Genomic DNA, 24475 nt, shown 5'->3' on the forward strand with positions numbered 1-24475 from the left:
ACGACAAGAGTGATTCGCCGGCCGGAGTGGCCGAGCGGTTCTAAGCGCTACAGTCTGGAACCGCGCGACCGCTACGGTCGCAGGTTCGAATCCTGCCTCGGGCATGGATGTGTGTGACGTCCGTAGGTTAGTTAGGTTTAGGTAGTTTTAAGTTCTAGGGGACTGATGACATTAGAAGTTAAGTCCCATAGTGCTCAGAGCCATTTGAACCATTTGAACAAGAGTGATTCAATTACTCAAAACAGATGATTTAATTTGAAAGCTGTATGTCGTAAGGTTCGGGGTTAAGATGCGCACCTGTGCTTGAAGGTTAAACAGATTAGCAAACAATATGACAATAATAAGGCTTACTTCAAACCAACCAACCTCTTAATTTCTATCGGCAACCAAGGTGCGACTGGGTCCCAACTCATCTCTTCCGACAATTTTATTTTAACTAAAGCCCTGGTTACAATTGGCTGTTAATATTTTCAAAGTTAAACTGATGGTCAGTTATTAAGACCGCTTTGAAGGAACGTCTTGAAACATCACTTGTGAACACTATTACAAGAGAACTCACTCGACGGAACCACAAGATCTAGCTAAAATACACCAATAATGTCCCGGTCTTTCAAACACGGAAAAGAACAAATTAGTACAACAGGTAGTTCAGATTACAACTAATGCGGCTGGTCCCGGCGGGGGTTCGAGTCCTCCCTCGCGCATGGGTGTGTGTGTTTGTCCTTAGGATAATTTAGGTTAAGTAGTGTGTAAGCTTAGGGACTGATAACCTTAGCAGTTAAGTCCCATAGGATTTCACACACATTTGAACAACTAATGACTGAGAAATTCAGTTACAATCAAAGAAATGAACCGGTTAACAGCTAAATATAACCATGAAGTCCCTCTTTTGTTTATCAGCAACCTGTGACTTAGTGCAATTGTTCCGGCTGTATTTACGAGCAAGAGCTGATTAATTAGAACATTAATTATCGCGTACAAACCAGAAAATATTAAGGAGAGCAGGCATACAATGAAACAAATCACCACGAGGATTACAGAATGTTACTCCCCTTTATCAGCAAGCAGTTCCAGGGACCCACGGTGCGTCGCAGCGGATACTGGGTGGTGCCGATGAAAGACAGGTAGAACAGGGCATCCAGGCCAGGAGCGGTCGTCCGACACGAATGTTGCCAACCAGCCGATGGGATGTCGGCCTGCTGCTTGTAGTCGACGCTGACCACGATGAAGTACTCCGGTATCTTGGCTCTGTACAGGCCCTACTTGCGCAGCTCGTGGCTTCGTCCGATCGGACTTCGTAACCACCTCTTGTCGCGACGCTACCGGCAATCCGCAAACTTCGTGCCTCCCTATCGGGCTTTTCATCTGTTTTCTTTATTGATTTTCAATTCCCCCCGAAGGGGGCGGGCTGGCAGCAGCTTAGTTCTATGCTCTACAGCCTACAGACTTTTTTTTAAAAACGGAAGAAGAAAAGAAACAAGAAAAACAGGCGATAAAACGGTGACTTAAAGTGTAAAATGGCGGAAAAATGCGGAAAGTTAAAACAGAAAGCAAAAGGGGTTGGCAATGTTAATAAAAGACACAGGAATCAGACAAGTAACAGAGAACACACACAATTAAAAAACATGGCGACAATCTGGTTTCTGTTCGCAAGAGATAAAAAGCACACCCAGCGACAGTATGATGGCCATTCGCAACACTTCCCAAAAAACACAACACGGAACACTCACTGTAAAACACTGCACGAAAATGGCAGCACAAAGATGACACTACCGAGTCAAAGGCAGATGGGGGGGGGGGGGACCTGGAGGAGGGGGAAGAACAAGGAGGGAGAAAGGAAAAAACGAAATGGGGGGGGGGGGGACCAAGGAGGGAGAGGACTCATAAAGGGGGAGAGCGGCAGGGCAGACGCGAGAGGGAATGAGAAGAGGCAGAAGAGGGAAATGCAAAAGGACTCGGGGGAGAGAAGGGGGCAGAGAGAGGGGGGTTGGGGAAAAAATAGGATGGAAGGGGGGAGAGGGAGCCTGGGAAAAGGACAGAAGAAAGGAGGGGGAGTGAGGATCAGAGTTGGTAGGAGGGAGAGAGGGCAGCATCTGGGAGGGGGAGTTGATGGAAGCCACCTTGGGAAAGGAGATGGTGTAGAGATGGAGGGTAGGGGGGACACAACAGTGAAGACGTGGCAGGGGGCGGGGATGGGAGAGGAGAGAAGCAACCAGGGGGTGAGGGGGATCAAGGTGGCGGGAGGTGTAGAGGATGCGGATATGTTTGAGGAATAGGAGCAGATGGGGGAAAGAAATGAGATCTCAGAGGATCCGCGTGGGGGGCGGGAGGTGTATATGGAAGGCGAGGCGGAGTGCATGACGCTCAAGGATCTGGAGAGACTTATAGATATCCAGGCAGGATTGGCATAACAGAGGATGGGACAGATTAAGGACTTGTAGGTGTGGAGGATGGTAGAGGGGTGCAACCCCCATGTCCGGCCAGAGAGGAGTTTGAGGAGTCGGAGGCGGTTGTGCGCTTTGGATTGGATGGAGCGGAGATGAGGGATCCAGGTGAGGTGACGGTCAATGGTGAGGCCAAGGTAGGTGAGGGTGGGGGTGAGGCAGACACGACGGGCGCAGACAGTAAGGGAGAAATCCAGGAGCCGGATGGAGCGAGTGGTACGACCTACAATGATTGCCTGGGTCTTGGAAGGATTGATTTTCAGGAGCCACTGGTTACACCATGCAGCAAAAAGGTCAAGGTGATTCTGGAGAAGGCGTTGGGACCGTTGGAGGGTAGGAGGGAGGGCGAGGAATGCGGTGTCATCAGCATATTGCAAGAGGTGTACTGGAGGGGGGTGGGGGTTGGGGCATATCTGCCGTGTACAGGAGGTAGGGAGAGGGGAAAGGACAGAGCCCTGGGGCACACCTGCAGAGGGGTAGAAGGTGTGGGAATTGGCATTATGTATGGTAACATAGGAGGGGCGGTGGGAGAGGAAGGAGGCCATCAGATGGATGTAGTTGATACCTCTCGGGCCAGCGAACCCCGTATTTATACTATGTGATCAGCAAGCAAAGACCTTCTAAGGACATAACCCACAGATACCAACACTTCCTCATAGATATTGGCAATGGGGCCGCAAGAGTGATAGTCGATACTACACCGGAGACAGCAGCGCCAGACAGAACAGCCTAATAACTCAATGGCGCCACAGCTCAGGCTGTATTCGAACTTCAAGTACGTGTAAGAAATATTTGGAATATGGACTGCACGAGGATCCGTGGCACAGTGACAGTTAGCAATGTGGTCAAGAATAGACCCATCTGTCACAGACTTACAGCTGATGCACTGCTGGCAAGATTCAATGACGTCAAAGCACGAAAAGCAAATGAAATTTTGCAAATGTCATTTGGTTCAAGTGTCCCCCAGGAAGAAAAAAAGAGATACTTTTGAGTCTTGTAGAAGCTGTTTCTCAATTCAGTATGGGATGTCTGAAGACTGAAGGAAGCGGTATTCCCAGCACTCCATTATCACTTTTCGAGAAGAAGATCATCTTATTTAGAGATCAACGACGGTTCATGCAGTCCACAACATGCTCCTTGGAAAAGGTAAAGTTCAACAAATAGATTAAGCTTGTCTTGAAATTACAAAAACAAGAAGCCTTACAGGAGCAGGAACGGAAAACGTATGGGACTAGTGAATTTTAATGATTATATAGTAGCGTTAATTTTTTAATGAAATTTTAAAGCCCAGTTTCCCGTAAATTTGTTTTCTTAAGTTCATTATCAACCTTCTTATGTTAAATATTAACCAATCTCAAAGAAATTTTTACAGGAAGTTGCCTGGTGGTGTTTGAATACTTACATGCATTAATAATATCCAAAATGTAGTTCGCCTATCTTATTATCACATTTAAATGCCGATAATTAAGGAAGGCTTACATTTGAAACTTCAAAAAAAAATATTTAAAGTAATTTAATAACATTTCTCATAAAATGAATGCACAGAACTCTTGAAAAATATCAGGAATGTAAAAATTGAGGTCTTAGTACAAAAATTTGCTTTTAAAAAATACTATTAAAGTAATATTAATAATTCAGAACACTAAAATCAATGAAGGTCTGGACTTCAAAGTTTGGGTGTTATTATATATTTACGTGATAGATGTGATCTTAAAATGTGGATGAAATCGGAAAAGTAGAAGAAAAGTTCAATTGTCGGGTGGAGGCTCCCGTAAGATATCGCAAGTGTCATGGTAAGTTGTGTCGTAAAACGAATTCTTTACTTAATGCGGCAGCATGAGTAGTTTTGTTGTTGATGTTCACCTGGCAGCTTCAATTTTCTTTGCCTGTCGACCACAGAGTTGCTCACTATTCACTAAGCTACCATTTTCATTGCCTATGGCCAATATTCACCATAAAGTCTAGTGAATAGTGATCAGTCCTTTGGCCAGTAGGCAGTGAAAGACGAAGGTTCCTTTGTATGTAAAGAAAGTCGTTTCTCGACGCAACTTCCTTCTTGTCACAGACCCAATACTCGCGATCGTGCTACGAAAATAAACGTGCTGCCTGAGACACACACACACACACAAAAAAAAAAAAAAAGCGAAGCACGCAGAAGACATGGTCGGATATCACACTGTAGTTTCTACAGAAGCATCTGCATGCATACTTTGCAAGCCACCGTATGCTGCGTGGCGAAGGATGCCTTGACCACTACAGGTCAAATACGTACTCCCATTGGATTATAGAGTTGCAGTTCTCTTTGACAAGTAGAACGCCCACCAGAGCAGGTTACTGTTGTTCGTGTTAGTGCAGTTACCACGCCTGGTAAGGTATTGAGAGCGTTCCGAAACTATTCGTGCAAATTAATACAGGAGGTAGAGAACACCAAGCCAAATACCGGGTGATCAAAAAGTCAGTATAAATTTGAAAACTTAATAACCCACGGAATAATGTAGATAGAGAGGTAAAAATTGACACACATGCTTGGAATGACATGGGGTTTTATTAGAACCACCCCATATTGCTAGACGTGTGAAAGATCTCTTGCGCGCGTCGTTTGGTGATGATCGTGTGCTCAGCCGCCACTTTCGTCATGCTTGGCCTCCCAGGTCCCCAGACCTCAGTCCGTGCGATTATTGGCTATGGGGTTACCTGAAGTCGAAAGTGTATCGACAACATCCAACGCCAATGCCTCACCATAACTCCGGACATGCTTTACAGTGCTGTTCAGAACATTATTCCTCGACTACAGCTATTGTTGAAGAATGATGGTGGACATATTGAGCATTTCCTGTAAAGAACGTCATCTTTGCTTTGTCTTACTTTGCTATGCTAATTATTGGTATTCTGATCAAATGAATCGCCATCTGTCGGACATTTTTTGAACTTTTGCATTTTTTTGGTTCTAATAAAACCCCATGTCATTCCAAGAAAGTGTGTCAATTTTTACCTCTCTATCTATATTATTCCGTGATTTATTCAGTTTTCAAATTTATACTGACTTTTTGATCACCCGGTATATTTCGATAAGGAACATATGGTACCTGAAGTCGGCTTGTAATGTTAGGCAACATTTTTTTAGTATTGTTGACGTAAGCTGCTGTGCCATTGTAGCTGGGGGGGGGGGGGGGGGGGTTATGTGTAGTGACATTCAAAACTGCTGAAGGACGTACCTCTGAATGTTAACAAAGGATGTGATGTACTTCCATCACGACGGAGCACCGGCCCGTTTCAGCACTGCTGTGAGGAATCATCTTCGGGAACTGATGGATCGGCTGAGGTGGCCATGTGACCTGGCCATCCAGGTCACTTGATCTCACGTGTCTGGATTTCTTCCTGGTGTGTGAAACCATTGTTTAAACAGAAAACAAACCTCGTCAATTGCTGTCGCTGCTGGTTCCACTGCGGACATGCCAGGAATCTTCGAACTGACACGACAGTCTATGCTTTGACGCTGTACTGCGTTTGTACAGCCCAATGATCGCATATTCCAGTTGTTTCTGTGAGTACCTCTGTTGTAATTAGCATGCTAAACTACTTTCTATGTAAATCGTTCCTAGCATCAGAAATTGCCATCAGAGACCACATGTAACGAAACTAAATATAAAAAGCACATTCAGACTGGCGGGTACACCGGCAATCGTCGTTAATCCGCTGGGGCGATTCGATCCGGGACCGAAACAAATACCAAGACTCTTCAACTTCTAACTTTCTGATCCAGTTCCCCAGCATTACCTGACTTAACTGTACTACACGTCTTTATTCTTGTTTTACTTTTAAGAGTGTTCAACTTCTTCACCACTAATCTTCCAAGTTATTTGTCATATATGACAAATCTGCAATGCCACCGACAAGCTTTAAAGACATGCATTCATGTCTAAAAGACACTGTATTGTAATAAAGGAAATGACTGCATAAACGCAGACGCTGTCGGCATTACTGACATAATCAAGCCTGGTGGGGATAAAATGACGATACGAAATAACATAACTCTTCCTATGCTTGGTTTCACAAATGTGCGAGCATTTGGGTTGTGACTCCGTGAGATGTGGAGGTTTGGACCCTCTCTGGCGGCGAACTCGGTTAGATGAAGTGTTTAAGGTGACCGCTCATGACAAGCAGGAAATCCTGGTTCGAGCCACGGTCCGGCACAAATTTTCATTTGTCACAATAACTGACGCTTATACATATTCACAGTATGTGAATTCATTTCATGACTTGTATTAGTATCACTAGTTGTCTTACTCTCACCGCACATGAAATATTCTATCCCAGAGCGAAAACTGTTCCACTAAAAGACAGAGGAAAAATCTGAAGCGATGTGAAAATGTCAGAAAGACAGTAAGCATCCATTACATAGATACAGTTGGTGAAGGATACGACTTTGGTCAAGGAGGAACACTAACAAAAACACTCACGAATTTGTACTGGCACCAAAGAAATCCCGAATGGACGAATCGATAGCAATTTTTACAACACGAACAGGGAGAAATTGCTCCAGCGCATCAGCATGGCTAATCTATCTGGAGAAACTTTTACAGATTTTGATTTCTTTGTTTCAAAATAGCAGATGCTATGACAAATGATCGCGGAACAGTACACCTACTGAAATAATTCAACAGATGAAAGACAACCGAACTTGATTGGAAACATGTATGATTCTGCGCAGATTATGCGAAAGAATTTGCTCTCCCTCTCGCAGGTGTTTATTTTATGTCGCTGGAGCAACTAAAGGTACCAAGCGTTGGGAAAAATGCGTAGGACACTCCAATTTTCAAGAAGGAACGTCGCAAAGGTCCGCGTAACTATACAGTTGATGTAAATCTGTTGTAGAATTAAGGAACATATTTTATACTAAGTATTTGAAGCATTGGAAACGAAAAAAACTCTTCTGTAAGAATAAAAACGGGTCTTCAAAACAGCGTCCACGTACAATACAGATCGCTTTAATATAAAGCTGACTTCGCCAGAAAACTTGGAGTGAGATTTATCCGAGCCTCACGCCATTTCGATGAAATTACTCGGCTGGGAAGCCGAAAACTTTTTATATTAGTTCAGTTCACCGGAAAAGACAGCGAGATCATATCAACCCGCTCTGATCGTCCACGAGGACCAGAAGGCAGAAAACAGCAACAGCCTGCTTGATGGGTGTTCCTCGACTCCCGGAAGGCGGGCGGTACAGCTCCTCACTGTTGCCTAATTAAGAAGATCTGAGCTTGCGGAATAGTGTACTAGCATTATCAGTGCTTTGATGGGTTCTACTGCCTAGCATTACGCAACTCGTTCGTAACGCGGAGTAAGTCAGATGTAAAAGTAACATCGGTCCTATCCAGATAGAATAGTAAGGGTGCGTTGTTTTTGTTGTTGGGGGCTTCAGTCCGAGGGCTTATTTGACGCAACTCTACATGCTAGTCTATTCCGTCCAAGAGTCTTCTTCTCTGTGCAGCTACTGCAACCTACATAGTTTTGATCTTGTTTGCTGTACGTCAGCTTTGATTTCCCGCTGCAGTTTTCACTCCTGACACTTCTGTTACCGGACTGATGGTTCCTTGATGCCTCAGGATGTGTTCTATCAATTGATACCTTTTTTCAGTCAAGTTGTGCCTCAAATTTCTTTTCTTCTCACCTCGTTTAAGTACCCCCACGTGTTGCTATGGATTATGTTCAAATAGGTATTAATGGTTTCATGCTAAAATATTTATAACGATTTATAACGCTCCCTTCATTAGTTATTCGATCTATCCATCTAATCCTCAGCATTGATCTGTAGCCCCACAATTTAAAACCTTGTGTTCTCTTCTAGCTTGCGGTGCTGGTTGGTTTAAATTTCACTTCCGCACAAGGCTACACATCATGCAAATACCTTCTGAAAAGACTTTTTCATATTTATTTTTGATTTTAAAAATATGCTTCATTTTAGAAACGCTTTTCTTGCCATTGCCAGTCTACATTTTTATATCCTCTATTACTGTCTGACACAACGGATCGAGCAGCGAATTGATAAACTTTCTATTAACAGCTGAATAATCAAGTCCCATGAATACTTTGGCTCATAGGGGTATTTTTTGTATCTCGCCTGGAAGGCGGCACGTGGGTCTGCTCTTGTAAACTGAAGGGTAGGCCGAATGTAGGAATTGAGTAGGAGCAGGAAAAGGCGAAATGATTCGGTACTGCGTTTAAATTTAAATCACTTTTACTTTAGGAAGAATACAAATACATAACTTTGCACTGAGGAGCACGTAGGTGCGAAGCCGGATGTATCAAAGCTCACAGAAGTTACACAGGCAAAATCTGTAGTGCTTCGCCCACTGTGAAGTAGAAACAATGTTGCTTAGTCGTCTACTCGGAATCAAATGGGTAGAATCTGGAGCGGCGCTCGTAGAACTGCACAGCGCCGGCTAGAGCGCGCTGTCGTCGATGTCGGTGTCGTAGTGACAACCTAAGAACTTGTACCTACACCGTGGCATCGTAGCTATCGATACCACAGTATTTGTGCACACCTGTGCACACTTGTTCCCTTTAAGTATTGATCTGCAGCGTATTGGCATTCCCTGGGCGATCTCTTCATTCTGGCAGGTAAAATGGATCAACATAAGTATGCATCTATCCTTGGGGACCATGCCCACCGCTACACACAGTTTGTTTTGTCTCGGCGTGATGCCATCTACCAGCAGGATAATGCAACAGCCTGCAGTGTACGTGCGAAGTTCGAAAAGCACCGGGTTGAGTTTATCTCAGTCCCCTGGCCACCAGACGCATTGGGTTTAAACCCAATCACGAGTCTGTGGGACCACCTCACTCTGACTGATCGCGCCATGGATTCTCATCCGAGAGACCTAGCCCAGCTGGCCAAGACACTGGGGTCGCCATAACTCACCCTGTCGGTCCATTCCAGAACCTCATTAAGTATCTTCCTGCACGTCTCGCTGGTGTCCGCACAGCAAAAGGTAGTTATTCAGGCTTCTGACAGGTGGTCACATTGACGTGACTCGACAGCGGACAGTGTAAACTGAACTGACACACTATCCTTCATATTATGTCCTCTAAAACCAGGCAACGAGGTCGTCCACTCAAGCGCCTTGTGAAGTGTCAAACTGCGCGGTGTCGTGGGGTTTCCTACCGTGGGGTTTCCTACGAGCAGTGGCGCACTGAACCTGTCAGAGGCCCGGGCCGGCAAAACAAATTGAGGCTCTCCTTGCTGCCCCCTCCCACCCTCCTCACCTCACAGGAGAGTTTCAAACGCAAACGGAAGGAAGTCCCACATTGCTTATCATCTTCATTTTGTGACGTGATAATTTACAAGGTATAACGTTATTTTACGTAACACTGAAAGTGACTGCTCTCGTAATCTCGTTGCTATTATTTAATAGCTATATTGCCTCTTATACGACAGAAATCATTACATGACTTATGTTGTTCGAATCTATTATTTATGTTTCGCAACTAGGTCGACATAGAGCGAGCGGGGTGTATAAAAATGAATCCCTATTTCCCAAACCAAGAGGAAGGCCACTGTCTACATAAAACTTCGTTAAGTGCATGGTGGAGGGTACTTTACTTACGGATTTCAACAAAAGCAACAGTGTTGCTCCGATCTTGGTGAAATTTTGTACATTTGATCTTCAAAACAAGGGAAACCTCACCGTCTACGTGAAATTTCATACGGTTTATGGCGGAGGGTACCTTACAACAGAATTACACACCGATTGACTGATCAACTTGGGAGTTGGCTCATTTATGTATGTTTTCGTGGTGAAGGCATTTATACAAGCCAACGTATGCTGGATGGCGGACGGTTTAAATAAATTGACATCGTTTCGTCAATCAGCATGAAAGTTAGCAGATATACATATTTTTTCATAGACGGGGAAAGAGGAGATGGCATGACGGAGGCGGAGGAGGAGATACACGGAGAGAGGAGAACGTGATGGGAGCAGGTAGGGGGGAGGAGGTGCATCCAGAGAAGTGAGAGAAGCAGATTAAAACAGAGAGGGAGCAGCACGTAAACAGAGAAAGGGGGAAGGTGGTGAATGACTAATGGAACACTGTAATAAATACATAAATTAGGGGTGTTATTGTGAATTTGATGTACTATTAGAAAAAGCGGAGGAGGAGGTGGACAGAGACGAGAAGATGGATGGAGAAGGAGAGGAGGATGGAGAGGAGGATGAAGTGTTATGAGAGAGGAGGCCGATGGAGATGGAAAGAGAGACGGATGGGCGGAAGGAGGAGATGAATAGAGAGACGAGATAGGACTAAATGGACAAGAGAGAAGAGGGAAGAGGGAACGCACTCACATAAAACTGGGATGAATAAATATATGGGCAACGCTGGGTTTACTGTTAGTAATTAGATAAAGATTTACGCGACAATGGGCGTGTTCATCTGAAAGAAATTACAGAATATTTTCGTATGGTTAGATGCGGCGTATAAAGTCTCGATACCTAGAGTGTTGTTCTTGATGTCTACAGATGATAAAATTCGTTGCTTAATATCGATGACTCCACCAAAGTTCATCTAGTTGGAATTTCATCTTTATAAAATGAACTACATAATAATTAGCTGGAAAATGCTCCTGTTGGAGCACAATAAAGGCAAATATGATCGTGTTTAAAAGACTTTGACAGAAAAGTGGGCAACCAGCTGTCTGAGTCCTCATTCCGCCTTTCTCACCAAAAGTTCTGGGCGCTTCACAGGACGAGTGACCATGTTATGTAAGAAATTCACCAAGTAAAATTTCAGTTTTGTTAAAAATTCAATAAATAGCGGATTTTGTATTAGAACTTTAGAAATACCGTTAAAAGCGTACTTTTGTGACTGAGATCCGCCAAATACAAATAATTAGTTTTGTATGACATATATGACGAAATTCCAGAATCGGCAAATAAACTTTGCGGCATTATTGATGCCGGTAAAACGTGTACTGTATTTACAAATACCGTTTTCAAACAACAATATTGTTAAGGCTCATAGCAAATTCCAGAATTTTTTACACAGAACATCACGGTAAATTTCTTATCATCCAACTTTTCGAATCTCTAGACCCCCTCCGACTGCCATGAAAATAAGAACATCCCGTCACATTTTATCCAGGTTTAGTACTACGCACGTAGTACATATGCATGTTTAAATGTTTTTTTTCATTTTATTTTTGTTGTTGTTTTTGTTCTTATTGTTTATTTTTTGTTGTCTTTGTTATTACTGTTGTTCAGCATTACAGTAGCAAATTGATAACCTTTTTTTCTTATCAATCGTAATTTCTTATTCAATTTTTTGTAAAAAGGCTAGAGATTTTAAACACCTTTTTAAATCTCCAGATTCTTCATATGTTTTCATAATGTCTTTTACTCTTTTGTCAAGATATCTGTACCCTTTCTTTCTTTTTTGAAGAGGTAGGCCAACGGAATCTTTTTTAATTTCAATAATAGCATTCACTACCTCCTCCTACAGCTTTTGAATCAGAAAGTACACATTTGGATGTTTCTGATTTATTGAGGAGTTCAGTTTTCTATGCCAACCTTCGACAGAATTCGTCGTTCTGTGTCGTTGGTTAAAAACATTCCACATTTCAATAGGTATATTAGGATTTTCCACCCACTGATCAACCATATAGTCTCCAAATGCTGTGATCTTCTTTCCACTGGGCATTTGTTCCATTATTAAAATCCACGCATCATCGACAGTGGTAAGTGAAAGATGTGCCACTGCAGCACACATGCGACAAAACAATTGGACTTGCTCTCTATCCTTGTAGTCTTCCGTTAATCCCATTTCCTGTATCTTCTCCCACAGACAATGGTTAAAGTAAAAATTACAACCGTAAAGTTGTGTTTCAGGGAACACTGAATTCATTGCTTTAATTGTAGACCATTACAAAATCTAGCACTGCAGTTTTTGGTGACCACCCAGGCATCTTAGATTTCAATTCAGAAAAAAGTCTTTCATATGAATTTTGCCTTTTGTCTGGCAGCAAAGCAAATAAAAAAGGAAATATCTTAGTTGCCACTTCTGTACTTCCCATGTCGACATGGGTTGTATACAATTGAACTGTTTCGAACAGCTGTCAAATGTCCCATCCATAACCACAGTTGCATTGTCACAAAGGATTTTCTCTGCTTCTTCACAAGCAAATACTAGAAGTCTCTTGCCTGGAACAGAGCCATCATCAATCTTCAAAAAGCTATTACCTTCCGTTAATTTCAAAAGGTCTTCGCTAAGGTGAATTTCCGAACTAGAACCAGGGTTCTGGCTTGTCTCAATAGCTCCTCTTCTCGTCTTTCACAATTGAGTCTTGGAGCTGTCATAATGCGGAATATATGCCACGAATTCTAATCCTTTATCTTTCAAATCTTGAAATTACTGCTTAAAAATTTGGGCTACCGGCACTGTCTCTTCTTCACGAACTCTTCTCCTGCAATTATATAGTCTTTTCTTTATCTCCACATGTGTTATGTCAGGTGGACAAGAATGTTGCTGTTGAGCAACGATTTCACCATTTGCAATTTTTACACGGCCTTTGCACCTACTTCGTTCATAATTGATTCAGATCCAGTTCGTATATTCTTCATTTTTCCTATAAATACGGTAACGATGACCATCCTTGATAAGACAAGGCCTCCCTTTCGTTGTTGTTATCACTTCCATCGTGTACACTGCATAGAACAGAAGGCGTATAGGAAAACGCACGGAACGAAAGGTGTCGACGACGACACTGTCTGAGAAACGGTGACAACACGTGCACTGAGGGTAAGCGGCTGGGGTAGACAAGCAGTGGGGGAGGCTCAGTCCGCAAACACCTCGTTAGGGAACCGGTTGCTCGGGACAGCTTCGCTCCCTGCTGCACCCTTGTAGGAAACCCCACGATAGGAAACCCCACGTAGCCAAAGGCCAGCTAAAGGCCTACGGTAACTCAATGCAATATACATACGTTACATTCTCGTATATGAGAAATAACGACGCAAAATTTTCAACATTTAGGAAGATACGGATTATAAAATTACATCACGTGAGATCGCGAAACAATGGTAGTTGCTAAAATGCGCTAAACCCGTGATTAAGAGAATATTAGTAAACAACTGAAGCGAATAAAAGACACCGTATTCTCCATAATTACCTCCATAAACTCCAAGAGCCTGAGAGCATACCAAAAATTAGGAAACCTTAACGATAATGTAATAAACATTCCTTAATACAGTCACAAAATATATTTACCAGCAATAATTCAGCAGCTAATGGACTGAGAAGAGATGTAGGAATCTATTTGCTATCTTTAATACTGTAATCATCATTCATTGGACAATGAAATTTTTTAAAAATTTTAAAGCATTTAAAATTATCAATAAATTTAAATTAATCATGACTTATTATTATTATGTTTGACTGATTTGTAATCATTATTGGCAATCTCCTATCAGAAGACGCCTATTTAAGTGAGAACTAATGAAGGTTACAAGCCTGTGGCATTTCACTGGCGTTGCCCATTGATTGATAAAATAAAATCAGCTCACCAATCGGTGTAGCATTTTTTGTAGTTTCATTCAATGTTTCTTACTTGCGTCTTCGTTCAGCCTGTAACCGTATAGAACAGAAAATTATCTCAGAGTACGACACAAATTTTATTTCGAACACTTTTTCAATTACCACGGCTAAAAAGCACTATATCTGTCAGAAATGAGGAACTAAAACTCATCGGCGACCGTTTCGATGCCTCTACTGGAACTGACAGCAAACTAATAACTAAGGGCTTAATAACTTTCAGCGTCCGGCGCGGCCTTGCACTAAATAACACGCGATGAAGCTACTAACTGATCGGCAGATAACTCAAGTTTCTAATCATTTTTTGATGAGATCCGTGCGCAGAGGACCATATTAAGAAATGTAATTTCTTCTTTTTAAAAAAAACCATAACTCGAAAAATGTACTTACGTTTAATGTAGAACATTGTCACGAAACTGAGTCGGACATAAGCTACATGGACTAGATATACAGGGCGTGGATAATTATATGGAAACACCAAAAACACAATGCATTACCATGCCTAACACAGTGCAGGAAACCCATTGGCTTTCAAAACAGCTTGTAGTCGTCTCGGAATGGATCAATACAGGTCCTGTATGGTAACATTAAGAGTGCAACGGGAATACCACTGTTAAATGCAGAGGAGAAAGCGGACAGGTGGAAAGAATACATTGAAAGCGTCTATGAGGGGGACGATTTGTCCGATGTGATAGAAGAAGAAACAGAAGTCGATTTAGAAGAGATTGGGGATACAGTATTAGAATCAGAATTTAAAAGAGCTTTGGAGGACTTAAGGTCAAATAAGTCAGAAATGATGGGTAACATTCCATCAGAATTTCTAAAATCATTGGGGAAATGGCAACAAAACGACTATTCACGTTGGTGTGTAGAATGTATGAGTCTGGCGACATACCATCTGACTTTCGGAAAAGTATCACCCACACAATTCCGAAGAGTGCAAGAGCTGACAAGTACGAGAACTACCCCGCAATCAGCTTAACAGCTCATGCATCGAAGTTGTCAACGAGAAAATCTATAGAAGAACCGAAAAGAAAATTGAAGACGTTTTAAATAACGATGAGTTTGGCTTTAGAAAAGGTAAAGGCACCCGAGAGACAATTCTGACGTTGCGGTTGATAATGGAAGCAATGGTAAAGAAAAATCATGACACATTTGTGGGATTTGTAGACCTGGAAAAAGTGTTCGTCAATGTAAAATGGTAAAAGATATTCGAAATTCTGAGAAAAATAGGGGTAAGCTATAGGGAGAGAAGGGTAATATACAATATGTACAACAGCCAAGAGGGAATAATAAGAGTGGACGGCCAAGAACGAAGCACTCGGATTAAAAAGGGTGTAAGACGGGGATGTAATCTTTCGCCCCCACTGTTGAATCTGTATATCGAAGAAGCAATGATAGAACCAAAGAAAGGTAAACGGAATTAAAATTCAAGGCTAAAGGACCAATGAAACGATTCGTTGATAACATTACTGTCCAGAGTGCAAGTGAAGAAGAATTACATGATCTGCTGAATGTATCTAACAGTGTAATGAGTACAGAATATGTACTGAGAGTAAATCGAAGAAAAACGAAAGGAATGGGAAATAGCAGAAATGAAAACAGCGAGAAATTTAATATCAGGATCGATGGTCACGAAGCAGATGAAGTTAAGGAATTCTGCTACCTAGGCAGTAAAATAACGAGTGAGGGACGGAGCAAAGAGTACATCAAAAGCAGACTAGCAATGGCAAAAAGGTCATTCCAGGCCAAGAGAAGGCTACTAATATCAAATATCGGCCTTAATTTTAGGAAGAAATTTCTGAGAATGTACGTCTGCAGTACGGCATTGTATGGTAGTGAAACATTGTCTGCGGGAAAACCGAAACAGAAGAGAATCGAAGCATCTGGGATGTGGTGCTACAGCCGAATGTTGAAAATTAGGCGCACTGATAGGGCCGAATGTTGAAAATTAGACGCACTGGTAGGGTAAGGAATGAGGAGGTTCTGCACAGAACAGGAGAGGAATGGAATATGTGGAAAACACTGATAACGAGAAGGGACAGGATGATAGGACATCTGTTAAGACATGAGGGAACGACTTACGTGGTACTAGAGGGAGCTGTAGAGGGAAAAAACTGTAGGCAGATCGGAATACATGTAGCAAATAGTTGAGGACGTAGGTTGCAAGTGCTACTCTGAGTTGAAGCGGTTGGCACAGGACAGGAATGTGTGGCGGGCCACATCCAACAAGTCAGAAGATTGATGACTAAAAAAAATGGTTTTCAATGTAAAGTAATTCCATTCTTTCTACAAAGTAGCGGCAAGGTCAGCCAACGATGCTGGAGGTGGGTAGCGACCAAGCACCCATCTCTCCAGAGTCGACCACGAAAGCTCAATAATATTGAGATCTGGTGATTGTGGAGATACGGGAGATACGACAGTTCGTCCTCGTGGTCATAAAACCAGTGCTGGACGAAGCGAGCTGCGTGAGCAGAGGCCCTGTTGTCTTGGAACACAGCGTCAGGGTTACGGAACAAACATTGTACCATGGGATGGACCTGGTCAGATAAAAATGATCACATTGTCTTTGGCAGTAAAGCGACCACGATATGGCTCTCCAAATCATCACCGAACGCCTGCCATTTCCCACTCTTGGGACGTAAATATGCTCAGAAGTTGGAAATAGTGGAGACAACACTAGTGGGGCCAAACGGCACTCTTCCAATGCTTCATAGTGCAGGTTTTATTGCTGCAGCATCTCGTGATGCATGAGTGATGAGTGGTTTTGGATTTCCAGCTCGCCCTGCGATTTATTGAGCTTCCTCCGTCTTATTTTGATGCTGACATTCAGTTCTGCAGTGATTTTTGCAGCTGTATACGTGACTTTTCTGTTACATTTACTGTGTAAATGTTTACTGTTAAATCAACTACATTAAAATAGTGTAATACCACTGACCCGTTAACATAAGCTGTACTGCAGAAACAGCACTGTGATAAAATAGTTGACAAGTGTTTGGCATACTATATGGTGTGATGTTATTGATAATGAAATCTAAACGCCCCGTGTTTAAATATTTGATGATTTTCTGAAAGTATGAAAGACGTCTTATTCGAACAGTTATTGTAGCTCAGTTTGTGTCAAGTAGGACAAAGGCGAAAAACGAAGAAGGAATTAAATTTTAAACGCTTTTTGTCAAATCGTTGTAGCAAAGGCTCGAAATTGAGGCTTACAAAACCTCTAAAAAGTTGACACTGCCGAAGAAATGCGTAACAAGGCAGCAGTCAAGCGGAAAAAATGGCACTGCTGGACAACCAAAACACAACTTATTAGGCAGAAGTTTCTAGAATATTATAAATAACACGACGAAAGACCAACTTTGTGAAAACTTGACACCTGTTGCTGTAGAATCTTAGAACATTTTCTGAGCTCAAACGTAAAGAGGTATCTCGAAGAAAATGACCTCCTCCTGTTCTGAAAACATCAATCACGTGAAACCCAATTCGCGCTTTTCACACCTGGAATCCTGAAAGCCATTGTCAAAGCAGTCAGTCAGATGCATTGGTCATATAGACTGCCGAAAGGCATTTAACTCAGGGCTTATTGCTGAAAGCGAACTTTTTTTCTTTTAATCAGTCTCCTGACTAGGTTTATTCAGCCCAACACGAATTCCTCTCCTGCGCTAACCTCTTCAACTCAGAGCACCCTACGCCGTCAATTATTCGCTGCATGTATTCCAATCCCTGTCTTTCCTGATGCCTTAACACACGTTATGAAATCCTCTTCCTTCTTCTTGTCTGTGTTTTCCATCAGTCCCTTTCTTCGCCGATTCAGCGGGATTCTCCTCATTCCTTATGTTATCAGTCCACCTGATTTTTAACATTCATCGGTAGTGCCACATCTCAAACGTTTCGACTCTCTTCTGTTCCAGTTTTCCCTCTGTCCATGATTCACTACCATAAAATGCTGCGCTGCAAACGCGCATTCTCAGAAATTTCTTCGTCAAATTGAGGCATATGTTTGATACCAGTAGCCTCCTATTGGCCAGAAGTGCCCTCTTTATCTAAGCTAGTCTGCCTTTTATGTCCTCCTGACTTCGTCCGTCGTGGGTTGTTTGCTTCCAAGATAGTAGAGTTCCTTAACTTCGTCGACTTCTTCACCACCAATTTCGGTGTTAAGTTTCTCGATATTGTCATTCCTGCTACTTCCATTACTTATGTCTTTTTCCAGTTTACTTACAACTCATACTCTGTACTCCTGAAACTGTTTATTCCATTCAGGAGATCCTGTAATTCTTCTCCACTTTCACGGAGTATAGCAATATCATTAGCGAATATTATGGTTGATATCCTCTCACACTGAATTTTAAGGACACTCTTGTACCATTCTTTTAATTTCGTCATTGCTACTTCGATAGAGAGATTGAACAATAGGGTCGAAAGACTGCATCTCCGTCTTCCTCACTGCTAATCCGAGCGCTTCGTTCTTGGTCTTTCAGTCTTATTGTTGCCTTTGTGTATTATTAATCAACCGTCTTTCCTTGTACCTTACTCCTATTTTTCTCGGAATTTCGAACGTCTTGCTCCATTTTACACTGTCAAACGCTTTTTCTAGATCGACAGACTCTATGAACGTATACTGATTTTTCTTTGCTCTTGCATCCATTAATAAGAGCAACGTCAGGACTTACCTTTCCTGAGGCAAACTGATCGTCATCTAGTAGATTGTTTTATTTTCCGTTCTTGTGTGTATTGCCGACCTGACTGGCCGCGCGGTTCTAGGCGCTACAGTCTGGAACCGCGCGACTGCTGCGGTCGCAGGTTCGAATCCAGCCTCGGGCATGGATGTGTGTGATGTTCTTAGGTTAGTTAGGTTTAAGAAGTTCTAAGTTCTAGGGGACTGATGACCACAGCAGTTAAGTCCCATAGTGCTCAGAGCCATTTGAACCATTTTGTATTATTCTTGTCAGTAACTTGGATACATGCGCTGTTGATTGTGCAATAGTTTTCGCACTTATCTGTCCTTACTATCTTCGGAAGTGTGTGGAAGTTACTTTTCTAGAAAATCTGATGGTACATCACCATTCCCCTATATTCTACACACCAACTTGAATAGTCGTTTGGTTGCCATTTCCCACAATGATTTTAGAAATTGCGATGAAACGTCATCTATCCCCTCGGCTTCATTTGATCTCAAGTCGTTAAGACGTCCTTTAAATTCTAATACTGGGTCCCCTATGTCGTCCTTGTCGACTCCAATTTTTCTTTCTATCAAGTATGGGATTTCAAGCAAAATTTTAACGGGATTGAGGATTTATTGAAAGGAAGGATACAGCATGTTATCTTGGTCTGAGAGTCATTGACAGGTGTAAAAATACACCATAAGACAGAAAAAGGAACGACGCACCACGAGGAATTATCCGAATGGGATGAAGACCTGTAGATGTGAGTTACAGAAACAGACAAACAAATGATTAAAATCTCATAAAAATAGGATGATTTATTCAAGAGAATGTGCTTCACAAACTGAGCAAGTCAGTAACGCGTTGGTCCATCTCTGGACCATATGCAAGCCGTTATTCGGCTGGGCACTCATTGACACAGTTGTCGGACGTCCTCCTGAGGGATATCGTGCCAAATTCTGTCTAGCTGGCTCGACAGATCGTCAAAATCCCGAGCTGGTTGGTGGGCGCTGCCTTTAATGTTCCGAATGTTCTCTATTGGGGAGGGATCCGGCGACGTTGCTGGCCAAGGCAGTGTTTGGCAAGCACGCAGAGAAGCGGTAGAAACTCTAAGTGCGGGCGGACATTATCTTGCTGAAATGTAATCCCAGGATGGCTTGTAATGTAGGGCTGCAAAACGGAGCGTAGGATATCGTCAACGTAACCGCTGTGCTTTAAGTGTACCGCGGATGTCAACTAAAGGGGTCCTGTTACGAAAAGGAATAGAAGCTCCAACCATCACTCCTGGTTGTCAGACAGTGTGACAGTCGACAAAAAAAATGGCTCTGAGCACTATGGGACTTAACTTCTGAGGTCATCAGTCCCCTAGAACTTAGAACTTCTTAAACCTAACTAACCTAAGGACATCACACACATCCATGCCCGATGCAGGATTCGAACCTGCGACCGTAGCAGCAGCACGGTTCCGGACTGAAGCGCCTAGAACCGCTCGGCCACAACGGGCCGGCTTTTAGGAAGTCAAATTCATTTGGCATGTGCCAAGAGTATTCACTCCCACTAAGCCAATCTTATGGCGTCCACATCATAGTTTTTTGAATAACTGCTTGCGCTGTGTTCTATCAGACACCTGTGGGAAATGATCTGAAGCGTAATTTAGAAATATTCATTTTTCAATTCCACCCGTTCAGCAGCCAGGCTGTGCTCTTAAATCCTACTCCACTTTGGCAGTAATACAGACTCATAATACTAGCTGGCTGAAGGGTTAAACGTCCTCAACCTTCTATTAAATCTAAATCACGAAACACAAGTCGCCCGAAACGATATCTGAGCGTTGAAAAGTAGCACACTATTATTCCATTGCATTAGGTAGAACAGAAAAAAATAAGTGTTGGCGCTGCACTACATTTATGAAAAGGAAGTGATTTTGTGGTATACTGTTTTTCTTATTTTACTTCTTTCAATTTTCTATTTAAAATCTTTTATTGTGCTGAAATGCAATGAATTACAACGTTGAACAAATGTTGAGGCAAAACACATCCTTCAAATTATTGGATTATGCAATGATATAATTAAATAAATAAACGCCGCTCGGGATTAGCCGAGCGGTCTCAGGCGCTACAGTCATGGACTGTGAGGCTGGTCCCGCCGGAGGTTCGAGTCCTCCCTCGGGCATGGATGTGTGTGTTTGTCCTTAGGATAATTTAGATTAAGTAGTGTGTAAGCTTAGGGACTGATGACCTTAGCAGTAAAGTCCCATAAGATTTCACACACATCTGAACATTTGAAATAAATAAACAAGAAAAAAGATGGCAAAAGCAGTGAACATTTGTCAAAAGAGCAACATCTTGGAGAACATTTTTCTCTGTGCTAAGTAAATGTATTCTTTGAACGGCTTTTAGATGTAAATTAGAGAAATGAAATAGTAGAACTGGGGAACTGCCACAGATTTTTTTTTCTAAAATAAGAATTGCATGTGTCTTAGAAAGAAAGTGAAAAATACGACTTGAATGAATGAATGAATGATTTGTTCGAGTGTTATAGATAAAATTTTTTGTTAATTACACTGTATGTATACGGAAGTAGACATGAAATGTAAAACATTATTTTATCCCCTTTCACTAGTTTCAAAACATTCTGCAATTAATTTAGTTTATTTGTAATTTTACATGGCTTTCTCAACAGTCTTGTTCCATCATGAGATTATGTTGCTGGTTTCAACGCGGATTCTACATTGTCTTCTTCATTTCTTAATCTGCCTCGAGAGTCACACGGAGATAATTGGGCACTGACTGTCCATATCTAGCTCCCAGATATATGAGAGTCCAGTGTTCCAATGACAAAAAGTCAATAAATTCCTGTCTATCGGTGCCCTTGAGTTTGGAAAGAAAAAATGTCACGTTACTGACAAGCCAGTTAAAGGCATTGTGCTTAGCACTGATGGTAAATTTCCAGTACGGTCGTAAAACTTGGTCATTTATCCCATTTATTACTTATCGCAGTGGCAGATTTTCTTTTTTTTTTATTCGTCCGCCGCTAGAACGAAAAATATTCGTGCAAAATACGTGCGATGGCCGGGAATCGAACCCGGATCAACTGCTTGGAAGGCAACTATGCTGACCATTACACCACCATCGCTTGCTGAGGTTTTTTCCGACTAGTGTAGTGATATTGTAACGGAACGTTGGCTCGTTTCATTGAGCCGTTAAACGTGACGTAGCGGATGAGACAGCTGCTTCCACCGCACACTCCTTGACACGCAATGTGGCTCACTGTCAGAAACAAGCAGACTCTCGATCGTTCTACTCAACCCGCAAACTTCCACAGGAACGGCGAATTTTCAGATTTTAAATATATTATGTGTATGTCTATTGCGCTGTGTCGGAACAGTACCCACATATTATTGTCTAAAACCTGATCCTGGCTGCTGCCACTACCTTATGCACTGAGTGCATGGGCTACTATCTTAATAGCGATCATCAGATACTTGATGCACTGGTAGATAGCTAATCCTAACAGACACCAGTACTTCATGAACTGAGCTGAATTGGAACACAATGCTTAAGGCGTGCATATATATATATACACACACCTTGATCATAGAACCGATATTACCCCACTCCAGAAGAAGATTAGATTTTACTTGTTTTGGTACGAACAAGCAACTGTGCACAACAACGGATCTGAACTGCTTCTATACATTACTACCAGGTGACGTTAAGCGGTTGCTAGTACGTTGTTAGACCTTTTAAAATGCTGGTAGGTTACATTCCATACAGCTTCGTGTAATCAAAATTTAAAACTATTGTTGTTTATCACTAAACCCGTTTGCGTTGAGTGCTTCACTTAGAATTTTTTGCTGTCTTTTACTATTGGGTACTATGCTTTCGTACGCAATATGTATATTTGTATAGAGAGACTTAACGATATGTCTATTCCGCATTAAGAACTAGCTCTGCCGTCAACTGAGTACGTGTTAATAACCTTTTGCTAAATTTACGTAAACGTAGCCCTACTTAATTTATTTTTTAAAATAATAGTCAATTGAAAATTATTTTTCCTGTTGGTATTTAGGGCCAGATAGTAATGATACAGCTGTAGGGATCGTGGGGTCTCTTATTCCCACAGTATTTTATACAAATACCAAATTATACCACATTTGACTGACATTGCTCGAGGCATTCCTGAGTTATGCTGCTATGTCGCCCCTTCTCATGCCTACTCTCAACCACTGGACACTAAGGCGTCTTAATATCACAGTAACTTTTTTAGTGATTTGCGTACCAAGTTTGGAATAAATTACTTCGGTCATTTCAGAGACATCCATTTATGTCACTCTCTTTGTAACCGCACCCCAATCCTCTCCCCCCACCCCCTCCAATCCTAGAGGCGCAAATTTATTATGACTGACACTAGTTAGTCTAGTGACCCCGAAAACTATGTACTCCATAAGAATATCGGTCGTCATCGAATATTAATTACGTACCACATGCAGCTTTACTGTATGATTAAATGATGATGGCGTCCTCTTGGGTAAAATATTCCGGAGGTAAAATAGTCCCCCATTCGGATCTCCGGGCGGGGACTACTCAGGAGGACGTCGTTATCAGGAGAAAGAAAACTGGCGTTCTACGGATCGGAGCGTGGAATGTCAGATCCCTTAATCGGGCAGGTAGGTTAGAAAATTTAAAAAGGGAAATGGATAGGTTAAAGTTAGATATAGTGCGAATTAGTGAAGTTCGGTGGCAGGAGGAACAAGACTTTTGGTCAGGTGATTACAGGGTTATAAATACAAAATCAAATAGGGGTAATGCAGGAGTAAGTTTAATAATGAATAAAAAAATAGGAGTGCGGGTTAGCTACTACAAACAGCATAGTGAACGCACTATTGTGGCCAAGATAGACACAAAGCCCATGCCTACTACAGTAGTACAAGTTTATATGCCAACTAGCTCTGCAGATGATGAAGAAATAGATGAAATGTATGACGAGATAAAAGCAATTATTCAGGTAGTGAAGGGAGACGAAAATTTAATAGTCATGGGTGACTGGAATTCGCCAGTAGGAAAAGGGAGAGAAGGAAACATAGTAGGTGAATATGGATTGGGGGGAAGGAATGAAAGAGGAAGCCTCCTTGTAGAATTTTGCACAGAGCATAACTTAATCACAGCTAACACTTGGTTCAAGAATCATAAGAGAAGGTTGTATACCTGGAGGAATCGTGGAGATACTAAAAGGTATCAGATAGATTATATAATGGTAAGACAGATTTAGGAACCAGGTTTTAAATTGTAAGACATTTCCTGGGGCAGATGTGGATTCTGACCACAATCTATTGGTTATGAACTGCAGATTGAGACTGAAGAAACTGCAAAAAGGTGGGAATTTAAGGAGATGGGACCTGGATAAACTGAAAGAACCGGAGGTTGTAGAGAGTTTCAGTGAGAGCATAAGGGAACAATTGACAGGAATGGGGGAAAGAAATACAGTAGAAGAAGAATGTGTAGCTCTGAGGGATCAAGTAGTGAAGGCAGCAGACGATCAAGTAGGTAAAAAGACGAGGGCTAATAGAAATCCTTGGGTAACAGAAGAAATATTGTATTTAATTGATGAAAGGAGAAAATATAAAAATGCAGTAAATGAAGCAGGCAAAAAGGAATACAAACATCTCAAAAATGACATCGACAGGAAGTGCAAAATGGCTAAGCAGGGATGGCTAGAGGACAAATGTAAGGATGTAGAGGCATGTCTCACTAGGGGTAAGATAGATACTGCCTACAGGAAAATTAAAGAGAC

At 42.0% G+C, this 24475-nt stretch overlaps 1 non-coding gene across 1 annotated transcript; it reads right to left on the bottom strand.

The window, feature by feature from the left end:
• Positions 1–21745: 21745 nt before the first annotated feature.
• On the bottom strand, positions 21746–21817 carry Trnag-ucc. The gene has a single exon. It is a non-coding gene; the product is annotated as a tRNA-Gly (tRNA).
• Between the last annotated feature and the right edge of the window lie 2658 nt (positions 21818–24475).

This window comes from Schistocerca americana, chromosome 6 (genome assembly GCF_021461395.2).
Source record: "Schistocerca americana isolate TAMUIC-IGC-003095 chromosome 6, iqSchAmer2.1, whole genome shotgun sequence".
NCBI classification, from domain to species: Eukaryota; Metazoa; Arthropoda; class Insecta; order Orthoptera; family Acrididae; genus Schistocerca; species Schistocerca americana.